This window comes from Erpetoichthys calabaricus, chromosome 1 (assembly GCF_900747795.2).
Source record: "Erpetoichthys calabaricus chromosome 1, fErpCal1.3, whole genome shotgun sequence".
Taxonomy (NCBI): Eukaryota; Metazoa; Chordata; class Cladistia; order Polypteriformes; family Polypteridae; genus Erpetoichthys; species Erpetoichthys calabaricus.
In genome coordinates, this window is record NC_041394.2 from 165,902,608 (window position 1) to 165,914,939 (window position 12,332).

Below are 12,332 nucleotides of genomic sequence, written 5' to 3' on the forward strand. Positions count from 1 at the left end.
ACAATTTAAAACAGTTAATCTCTGCTATTAATCTCCTCACTGCTAACTCAATTTAAAGGTTCCAATGTTTTCTATAACTTAGCCTTAAGAAGTGTATCCTGTTTCAGTCTTATTATGGATGGAGACGATTAAAAAAATTGTCTTAAATACTACTACTAGACACAATGAATTTACATAAGGTCATTCCCAACAGTATAGGACTTCCTTTTCAGTACGTGATTTCATTATTTGTATTCCATTCCATATTTCCACCCCAAGATATTAATATTCCTAAACCTTTACCGCTTGGGGTGTACATTTGAAGATCACAATCATTTCCTTTAAACTGATACAATTTTACAATAAACCAGAGTCTATCCTGGGAAATATGAATTGGTGGTTCTATGTTATATATGGGGCAGCACGGTGGCGCAGTGGGTAGCGCTGCTGCCTCGCAGTTGGGAGATCTGGGGACCTGGGTTCGATTCCCGGGTCCTCCCTGCGTGGAGTTTGCATGTTCTCCCCGTGTCTGCGTGGGTTTCCTCCGGGCGCTCCGGTTTCCTCCCACAGTCCAAAGACATGCAGGTTAGGTGGATTGGCGATTCTAAATTGGCCCTAGTGTGTGCTTGGTGTGTGGGTGTGTTTGTGTGTGTCCTGCGGTGGGTTGGCACCCTGCCCGGGATTGTTTCCTGCCTTGTGCCCTGTGTTGGCTGGGATTGGCTCCAGCAGACCCCCGTGACCCTGTGTTCGGATTCAGCGGGTTGGAAAATGGATGGATGGATGGATGTTATATATGATAGCCAGTGGGCCATACTAGCTGTACATCTGTCTGTCCAAGAATCTTTATTTTATTACTTAGATGATCAACTAACCTCTGTACAATTACAGCACAAAGATCTAAGAAGCAGCACTTTGGCTCATTCTTTTGATCTGTAGAGCCGACTATCTTTCTTATTGTATTAATATATAAAATATACATGTAATATGATACTATAAATGCAAATACAGTATATTGCTCTTACTCACTATGATTATGTTACTGGAATTAAAGAGGAAGCAAAAACCAGATGTGTTTAGGTTGTCCTTAGTTTAGTTATTGTTATATGACATACTGTCTATGAATGAATGGAATTTCCTCAGTAAGCAGTATTAAGCAAGAATACAGCAGAAAGCATCACAAAATAAAATATGTAAGATTGAAAAAAATTTCAAGATAACTCACAGAGAAGGACTCTGGGCAGGAGGTGCAAATATTCTTCTAAAATGCATTGCAATTTACAATGAACTGAATGTATGAAAGAGACAATTAATATTAAGAGTCACCGTTGGAGACAAAAAAACTATACAGTACAGTATTGAAATATTTTGTGTCTTAATGTTTCATCAATATCCATCCATCCATCCATTCTCTTCCGCTTATCTGAGGTCGGGTCACGGGGGCAGCAGCTTGAGCAGAGATGCCCAGAATTCCCTCTCCCCGGCCACTTCTTCTAGCTCTTCCGGGGGAATCCCATGGCGTTCCCAGGCCAGCCGAGAGACATAGTCCCTCCAGCGTGTCCTGGGTCTTCCCCGGGGCCTTCTCCCGGTTAGACGTGCCCAGAACACCTCACCAGGGAGGCGTCCAAGAGGCATCCTGATCAGATGCCCGAGCCACCTCATCTGACTCCTCTCGATGCGGAGGAGCAGCAGCTCTACTCTGAGCCCCTCCCGGATGACTGAGCTTCTCACCCTATCTCTAAGGGAAAGCCCAGACACCCTATGGAGGAAACTCATTTCAGCTGCTTGTATTCGCGATCTCGTTCTTTCGGTCACTACCCATAGCTCATCACCATAGGTGAGGGTAGGAACATAGATCGACTGGTAAATTGAGAGCTGAGCCTTGTGGCTCAGCTCCTTTTTCACCACGACAGACCGATGCAGAGCCCGCATTACTGCGGATGCCGCACTGATCCGCCTGTCAATCTCACGCTCCATTCTTCCCTCACTCGTGAACAAGATCCCGAGATACTTGAACTCCTCCACTTGGGGCAGGATCTTGCCACCAACCCTGAGAGGGCACTCCACCCTTTTCCAGCTGAGGACCATGGTCTTGGATTTGGAGGTGCTGATTCCCATCCCAGCCGCTTCACACTCAGCTGCGAACTGATCCAGAGAGAGCTGAAGATCACGGCCTGATGAAGCAAACAGGACAACATCATCTGCAAAAAGCAGTGACCCAAACCTGAGTTCACCAAACCGGACCCCCTCAACGCCCTGGCTGCGCCTAGAAATTCTGTCCATAAAAGTTATGAACAGAATTGGTGATAAAGGGCAGCCCTGGCGGAGTCCAATTCTCACTGGAAACGGGTTCGACTTACTGCCGGCAATGCGGACCAAGCTCTGGCACCGATCGTACAGGGACCGAACAGCCCTTATCAGGGGTCCGGTACCCCATACTTTCGGAGTACCCCCCACAGGATTCCCTGAGGGACACGGTCGAATGCCTTTTCCAAGTCCACAAAACACATGTAGACTGGTTGGGCAAACTCCCATGCACCCTCCAGGACCCTGCCAAGGGTGTAGAGCTGGTCCACTGTTCCGCGACCAGGACGAAAACCACACTGTTCCTCCTGAATCCGAGGCTCGACTATCCGACGGACCCTCCTCTCCAGAACCCCCGAAAAGACTTTGCCAGGGAGGCTGATGAGTGTGATCCCTCTGTAGTTGGAACACACCCTCCGGTCCCCCTTCTTAAAGAGGGGGACTACCACCCCGGTCTGCCAACCCAGAGGCACTGTCCCTGATGTCCATGCGATGTTGCAGAGACGTGTCAACCAAGACAGCCCTACAACATCCAGAGCTTTAAGGAACTCCGGGCGTATCTCATCCACCCCGGGGCCCTGCCACCAAGGAGTTTTTTGACCACCTCGGTGACCTCAGTCCCAGAGATGGGGAAGGCCACCTCCGAGTCCCCAGGCTCTGCTTCCTCATTGGAAGGCATATTAGTGGGATTGAGGAGGTCTTCAAAGTACTCCCCCCACCGACCCACAACGTTTCAAGTCGAAGTCAGCAGTGCACCATCCCCACCATATACAGTGTTGACACTGCACCGCTTCCCCCTCCTGAGACGCCGGACGGTGGACCAGAATCTCCTCGAAGCCGTCCGAAAGTCGTTCTCCATGGCCTCCCCAAACTCCTCCCATGCCCGAGTTTTTGCCTCAGCAACCACCAAAGCCATATTCCGCTTGGCCTGTCGGTACCTATCAGCTGCCTCCAGAGTCCCACAGGACAAAAGGGTCCTGTAGGACTCCTTCTTCAGCTTGACGGCATCCCTCACCACCGGTGTCCACAAACGGGTTCGGGGATTGCCGCCACGACAGGCACCAACCACCTTACGGCCACAGCTCCGGTCAGCTGCCTCAACAATAGAGGCACGGAACATGGCCCATTCGGACTCAATGTCCCCCACCTCCCTCGGGATGTGGTCAAAGTTCTGCCGGAGGTGGGAGTTGAAGCTACTTCTGACAGGGTGCTCTGCCAGACATTCCCTGCAGACCCTCACAACACGTTTGGGCCTACCAGGCCTGACTGGCATCCTCCCCCACCATCGAAGCCAACTCACCACCAGGTGGTGATCAGTTGATAGCTCCGCCCCTCTCTTCACCCGAGTGTCCAAGACATGTGGCCACAAATCCGATGACACGACCACAAAGTCGATCATCGAACTGAGGCCTAGGGTATCCTGGTGCCAAGTGCACATATGAACACCCCTATGCTTGAACATGGTGTTCGTTATGGACAATCCGTGATGAGCACAGAAGTCCAATAACAAAACACCACTCGGGTTCAGATCGGGGGGGCCATTCCTCCCAATCACACCCTTCCAGGTCTCACTGTCATTGCCCATGTGAGCATTGAAGTCTCCCAGCAGTATGAGGGAGTCCCCAGAAGGTATGCCCTCTAGCACCCCCTCCAGGGACTTCAAAAAGGGTGGGTACTCCGAACTGATGGTCGGTGCATACGCACAAACAACAGTTACGATTCGTCCCCCGAACCGAAGGCGGAGGGAGGGTACCCTCTCGTCCACCGGGGTAAACCCCAATGAACAGGCTCCTAGTCATTGGGCAATAAGTATACCCACACCCGCTCGGCGCCTCTCACCAGGGGCAACTCCAGAGTGGTAGAGAGTCCAGCCCCTCTCAAGGAGATTGGTTCCAGAGTCCAAGCTGTGCGTCGAGGTGAGTCCGACTATATCTAGTCGGAACCTCTCGACCTCGCGCACTAGCTCAGGCTCCTTCCCCTTCAGAGAGGTGACATTCCACGTCCCAAGAGCCAGCCTCTGTAGCCGAGCATCGGACCACCCAACTCACACTGCACCCGACCTCCTTGGCCCCTCCCATAGGTGGTGAGCCCATGGGAAGGTTTCATCAATATGCTGAAAATAAACATTTTAAATTTCTTCTACATTACAACACATGGCAGATCGCAATGTTAGCACTGCAGTACAGGTTCATACACCAAATGCTTAGTCCATAGTTAAATCAGGTTTGACAGTGCTTTACACAATGTTACAGCAAAGAAAGTGATCAATAAGAAACATGCAATTTAAAAGCAATGTCTTATTAAAACACATTTAGTACACAATACATACTGTTTCCCCAATTCCAGTTTAAAGGAGAATTTAACAGCTGACTTATACTGAATTTCCATCCATCCATTATCCAACCCGCTATATCCTAACTACAGGGTCACAGGGGTCTGCTGGAGCCAATCCCAGCCAACACAGGGCGCAAGGCAGGAAACAAACAACCCGGCAGGGCACCAGCCCACCGCAGTTATACTGAATTAAGAATTCATACACTGATGTAATCAAAAAGACTGCAGACAAGCAAAAATTTTAGCTGAAAACAGTTGTCAAATTCGGCTTCAATGTTCACGGGCTTCTACAAATTGTTTACTATTGTTTTCACTGGCCATGTTCACAATACACATTGCAGATGAACTTAGACACCTCAAAAGTGATGCACCTTTGATCATAAGGTATTTGGTGTCTTTAGACATCAGACACCCACATCCACATGACTTAGCTGAGGTTAACCAGGCCCTTTCTTGTGTCTAAACAGCAATTGTCCACAGAATGCTCCTTCTAAAACACAGCCACCTAGAGGCTCCCTCTGCTGCCTTTGTGGTAATTCTGATGGCTGTTTTCTTGTGTACACCTGTGATACCTAGAAGACTGTATGCCTTACAGAGGATTTTTTTTCACCTAATGACCAAAACAATATTTTGAACTCTTTTAGATTAGTGTATAACAAGCAGCATGCAACATGCATGCTGTGGCTTATTAATCCATGCTGCTGCCACTGAAGAGCTCCATTCAAAATTTTCACATGTGTGAATTTACCTGATGACATTAGTTCATTTAGGGAAGCGCAGAGCAGCACAAATGCAAGAACCCAAATTTCAAGTACCCAAGAATCTGTAACCACCACAACTGAACTGGCTGTAAACCAGGGCTCCTCTACTTTTACCACAATTCATCATTGTAACACCTTGTATCCTTGGCTCTCAAAAATGTGTTTTGTCCCACAGTTTTGTAGCATTGCAATAGAACATATTAAAATGGGTTCACTGAGAAAATTGGTAGTTCAAAATGTAGCAACTCTCTTTGCTAAGATGGCTGTAAGTTTGATTCTGCGTCCATCAAAACAAACTTGCAAGATTTTTTGTGCTGTTGTCAAAGAGGAGACAGTGGAGTGTTTAAAGCTACACAGACCTGGTAGATGCTCTGATGCATCATCACCCCACTGTGTTTTGAATTTCAGCATTTGTGTCTGAGGAATTTACCTTGGTTAGTTAATTAGTTTCAATATTTGTTTCATTCATCTTCAGTTCTTTTATTTTTTATTTATATAACACCTTTCCTATGCTCATAATAAACAAAACTGGTAGAAAAGACATAATTATACAAATAATTAACAACAACAATGCTATCAATGATAATAACCAAAGCATCAGAAATTAACAAAAAGGGCATAAAAAATTAATTTACTCATAAGCTGGGGTAGTGACCCTGGCTTAACCATACCAGTGGGCATGTTTTGACTTCCTTCTTTGGGAAAAAATCATGACAACCCAGAGCTAAATTCAGATGATGTACAGTACGAATTTCTGTGTTGTTTATCGTAACTGTGTATTCCTAGTCTTATTGTGGAGACTACTCATATATTTGAAATACAGTATACAGTATGTGCATGATTAAAAAAAAATTAAGTAGTATGAATTGAATTTTGTGTTCTTCTTATTTGGTGCAAAAGATTGACCTATTTTTAGTTATAGGAATCTAATCTCATCTTTAACTTCAGTCAAATGTAAAGAAAGTAAAAATGTCAGTAATAGAGAAGAATGAAATCATTATACTTAATGCTTTAAAGCATAAAAATATCACAGTTATTATCACACTATTTGCCCAAGTATTGGAATAATATCATATAATGGATTTCTTGGTAATTCCAACCACAAGCAACAATTTATGAACAGCAAGATAAAGGTCAGTAAGTAATTAAAAAAGACAAGAAAAGCAGATAAACAATGCAATGGATAAAATGTAGATTTTAAGTTTACATCTGAATATTTTAATCAATGATGTAGACCACGGGTATCGAACTCCAGGCCTGGAGGGCCGCAGTGGCTGCAGGTCTTCATTCTAACCATCTTCTTCATTAGTGACCAGTTTTTTGCTGCTAATTAACTTCTTTTGATTTAATTTTAATTAACTTGACTCTGGCCCCTTAGTTGTCTCTTTTTTTTAATTAGTAGCCAAACAATAATCAGACACAATACAAGCCACCACATGACCAGCTCACCTGTGCCCGTCACACAATATCTGAAAATAAAGAAAAGTGATGGTCTCAGTAAGTTTGATCTCTCAGGTCACCAAAACATTTTGACAAACAGAAAATCAAGTTTTGGAAATGTCTTCTGTGGCAGAATGAGAGCAGCAACAGGCTAAGGAATTAAATAACGGGCTTAATTAACAGCAAGAATCAGCTTCTCATTAATAGATTGGTTGGAGTGAAATTGGTTGGAGTTTGAAATCCCAGTTTGGTTGCTCATCTGTTGGCTCATTTCACGTCTCATTTCTGTTTCGCTGCCATTTCATAAAGAAACTAATCAATTCAGAGGACTGAATCCTTAAAAACAGGACTATTAAAATGAAGGGAAAAGGAGTTAATAAGCAGTGAAAACTGCTCACTGATTAGGAAAAGGGTCAGAATGAAAACCTGCAGCCACTGTGGCCCTCCAGGCCTGGAGTTTGACACCCCTGATGTAGACTAACAAAGCCCTGTAGATATTGAGCTTTCTCTCACTGTGATTCAGTGCAATTTGCATAATCTGGTGGTGCTCCAGTTGTAAAAAAAATGATATCCAAACAATTACATTATAGTTCTGGATATAGTATGATGTTAACTATACAAAGGCACTGTTCAAGATAATAATCTATATATATAAAATCCCTATGTGCGTCCAGGTGTCCTTGTGTGGGTGTCTTCTGGTGAAGTGCGCATGCGCGGGGCACGTTGTTATGCGCGATATTACTGTCAGAGAAAGTTAGAGGCGTTTTACGGAAATACAAACCAGTATTACTGCGAGAGGAAATTAAAGGTACACAATACAGTGACGCATATTACAGCCACATACAAGCCAGTATTACTGTCAGAGGAGATTAAAGGCATATTACCGACGCGCACGCCTGTATTACCGCCAGAGAAAATTAAAGGTATATTATGGACGTACGGACGTATATTACGGACGTACAAGCCAGCGGACGTACAAGACGGTATCCTTCAATAAGGGCGCGCACAAAAATGCGAGCCTCAAAAGGACGACCTCATTTGGGCACAGCCAATAAAGGCGTGCGTAAATAAAGATCTGCACCTGTTGCTCTTCACATATTCCAGAGCCATTTGAACTATATTATCTACGCGCCCTTATTGAACAGAGCCGTACAAGACAGTATTACTGTCACAGAAAATTAAAGACACACAATACACGGCGGCAGCCCACGAAGAACGGTCAGCTCAGCAAGTAAACATCAACAAAAGAAAGGCTGAAAGAAAGAAAAATACGACCAACAAAAAGAATGAGGTCAAAGTCCCTTGCCATTTAATATAGACTGTTCCTACTAATGTTTATGCACTACTGTTCTAGCGCCCATTATTGTAACGGGCTAAATGACTAGTTTAAAATAATCACCCAAGATGTTCAAAGTACAAAAGTTTAAAATACAAATGAATAATAATAAAGTTGTAGTGTAGCATTGTGGTTAAAGCTTTGGACTTTGGAGTTCAAACCCTGAGACTGTGGGATTAAATCCTGCTACTGACACAGTGATCATGAGCAAGTCAGTTAATTTGCCTGAGCTACAATTAGGAAAAATAAAAGAAATAAAATCAATTGTGTCTCTCAAATGTCAAATGTATGTCATCTTGTATAAAGGTGTCAGCCAAATGAGTTAATAATAATGAAAGGTCTAGATGTAAAGCCCTAAATACATACTTATTTCAAATTCAGAAAGTTTGCCCAATCCATTCTATAATAATGTGGAAGCTGAAGAATAGTAAAAAAAGAAACATCTGTGCAGGGGATGGAGCTGTCTTCAGACAGCTACTGTAGTCTCTCCCTCACACTCTGATAGTCTGGCCTTTTATGCCAATAACATCATGTGGGCTTCTGGACCTTGTGATGTTACACACAGATTATTGGCTTGATATTTTGTCAAGGGTATTTATCTATATAGTATCCAATTCCATTGGGATGGATATTCCTCTTCTGACATTTGAGGTTTAGAGTGACTGGTCAGTCTAACCTAAAATTAAATGTGAGTTATACATGGAGATACAATAAAAAGAAAATAGGCTTAAACTTAGACAAAACACATAAGATGATAAAGTAAAACTAAAAGTACAGCAAGATTAGCAGCATTCTTGGCAGATTTTTTTCTTTTTCCCATTCTTTGATGGTACATAAAACATGAGACATCAGACATACAAGTCTGTCATGTTTGCAAGGTCCTTATTCCTCATTGCTGCATTACATCCATTGTAATCCCAGGTGGGCGCTCATTGTTTGTCAGATCTCATGTACACAAAGCTGTCCCTAAGACTTACAACAAAAGCAATCTTGTTTCAGTTTGTTGAGGTTGGTCACAGACTAGTTACTGGGCATGTCACACTACATGGTGACTGCCACTGACTCTCTTTAAGACTGTTTAAATAAAGACTATGACTGAATCTGCTGGAAAAGCCGTGTAATGTGACATGGACTTAACTGATATTTACTTGATTATGTTGACTGAATCTGTAAGTTGTTTTTGACAAAAGTGCCTGTAACGAATAAATGAATAAATGTAAATAATGAATAAAATGTAAATGTAAAAAGATTGTGTGGGATAAACAGTGGTAATACTATTCTGGGTTGTTGTAGTTAAATGTTTGGTAATATAATGGGTTACATTTTGATTGTAACAAGATGTCAAAAACCAATATAAACAAAAAAAGTGCATGAAAAAAGAAAGCAGAATGGCAAGCTTACTGTATGACATCATTAAAATAAGTTAATATTAGAAGCCATTTACATTTAAAGTTTCCATTTGAAGGAATAGGTCATAAGGAATGTTTTGTTAAAAATAGATGTTTTTTTCCTTTAAAATTTTAATTCAGTTTGACAGCAGGTTTATAGCCCCAACAACCCGACTTATGTAGCTTTAACAGTAATAAACACACATTAATATGAAGCCACTGACTGAAACAGTATACATTAGAAGTGTTCGCCAAATGTTGGAACTTCCCACACTAACCTAGTCAAAAACTCTGGAATGAGTATTCTATTATATGGACTTCTGAGAATAATCCAATTAAATTTATAACCCTCCTACGCTGGAGTCTAGAGCCTGGCTTTATGTAAAATGACCTGGATTGCATTCATATGCCATAATGTACAGCGTCACAGAAACCCAGTCTGAACCATCAAGTAGCTAATAATAGCATGGAGATACCCTTTAAATTAATTGCAGATTCTTGGTCATAAACTGAGCTCAGTATTCCAATGTGTCTGTTGGATTCCGAAAAACTTTTACACAGTTTGACAGGGTTCAAAAACGTTGTGTGAATTCTGATTTCTTGGCTCTGGGGTTCTAAATTATTATTATTATTATTTTGTTATTTTAATTTATATTCATGTTTTATAATTTCTTAGAGACAAGCAGAAAAAACCTCCAATATGAAACTCATTTGTGGGGTTAGATGATCTTGTCATCACTGGGCACAAGGTGAAAAGAAACTCTGGATGGTGTGCTGATCAATTGCAATTCAAACTGACTCACAAATCCACATGCATTCACACTGTGCAAATAACCTGCACATGAGGAAAAATGAAGTATATATTTTCTGCCTCACTCCGCGCTGTCCGTGCGACGCGGCCGCAGAGAGCTTAAACAACTCGGCACATTCGTATAAAAATGACAAGGGGTGAGCTTTCTTGAAGGCTTTTACCGGACATGCCTCATTGTAAACTGAAATATATATAAAAGAAACATACAGGTATATACAGGTGTACAACCAAAGATAATAAAGAATGATTTACAAAGCAATACATAGCAGAGAGTATACATTAAACAATGAAGCTTTAAAAGACACTTACAAGGCGAGGGATTTCCACGGTTGGATCGAGACAAAGAGAAGCGTGTAGACAGAGATTCAAATTGCTGTGTACCACAACTAACCAGACCCAGGGGTTTATATACCTTAAAGATACACTTCGGATGTGACCGAAACAAGAGATAAAGGGGTGCCTACGTGCGACACATGGGGTGTATTGTATTCAAATGTTTATTATGGGACCTACATGCTTTACGTGAATTTCATAGACATTTATGGCACCACTGTGAGTGTGGGACGTGACTGACTGGTGTGTTAATAAATGACAAGTCAAAGGGGGCGCACAGCTCAACAAATAACAGCTAACAGCTAACAAGATGTGGGGCAGAACAATATAAAAGACAGAATTTGAAAACTCTGTACAGAGAGTGGCAGGGCACAGAATTTAAATCTGTTCTACTGGTGTTTGACGAATCCTATTATATAAAAAGGGTGACCAGACAGATCCAAATAACTACACTCTTAAAAGTAAATGTGCCAGAGTAGTTCTTTGGAGTGATTCCATAGGGCAGTCCTATTCATATGGAAGCCTGCGGGCCACATGCAGCCCAGTAGCAACCTCCAAGTGACTCAGCCCGTGGTCCTGCCAGGGCTTCAGACTGCAACTAAAATGGTCTCAAACGCAACCAAAAATAGGCTTTAGCAATTATCATTTCTACTTATTTCACTAGTTACAAATGAAATCATTGAAAGTTTAAACTAATTATATTGTAACAGATGCAAAAGGCCATTTTTTTATTGTTAAGCGGATGTGCCATTAACATATGTGTCGTTACGGGCTTGCCCTTGCATATCCCTGAGCCACATAAAGGCTAGTTTATACTCCACGCTGGGCGCAAGGGAATCATGGCAAAAACTACGTCAGACTTGGAGACCCACGTGAGAAAATATTTCTGAGTACACGGAGCTGCTGATGAGATGGCTGTGTATTCCAAATGGTGAATTTCAATGAGAGGCTGGTTACACTTGTGCCAGAATAATGAACAAAGGGCTGAATATGACACAAAACATTTGAAATTCATCTGCTCATCCTGTAATGAATATATCTGTGCTCTTAGGAATTCAGTTGTCCATTTAGATTTGGTGTGGCACACTAAGGTGTGATTGCCACTGATCTCCTTCTGTTCACACCTCTTTGCATACCATATCTCTTTTGATTTAATGCATATTCCATGCAAAATGCTGGCTTGTCTATAAATATGTAAGAGCAGTTGCCTGCCTGCTGTTTTGTCACACACGGCAATGTGATAAAGTCTGTGTTTTAAGGTTTTAGGTGTATTACAGTTGTTTTACCAGGGTGCTCTGTGATTAACAGCGGAAAGTAAACTTTGTTAAAATGGTATCAAAAATGCCACTTTGTTAGTTGTTACTTCAGTTGTTTTGGCGTGTGCACTATATGTTCTGTAACCAATAAATTCTTTAACAGGAGCTCATCAATAAAGAAACATGGAAAATAAAATTTAGTAAAAAAAAAAATAATAGTAATAATTTTAATTAATAATTCATTACTTGACACCCAAGAACTCTGTACAAAGACATTTTAAAAACAAATCATTAAAATAAATATATTAATCCACCTTCACTCTTTACGTGGTGCCATGCTCTTAAACATTTACTCAGGATGTGTTTTTCTGGGGGTCAGGGAAAAATTTCAAC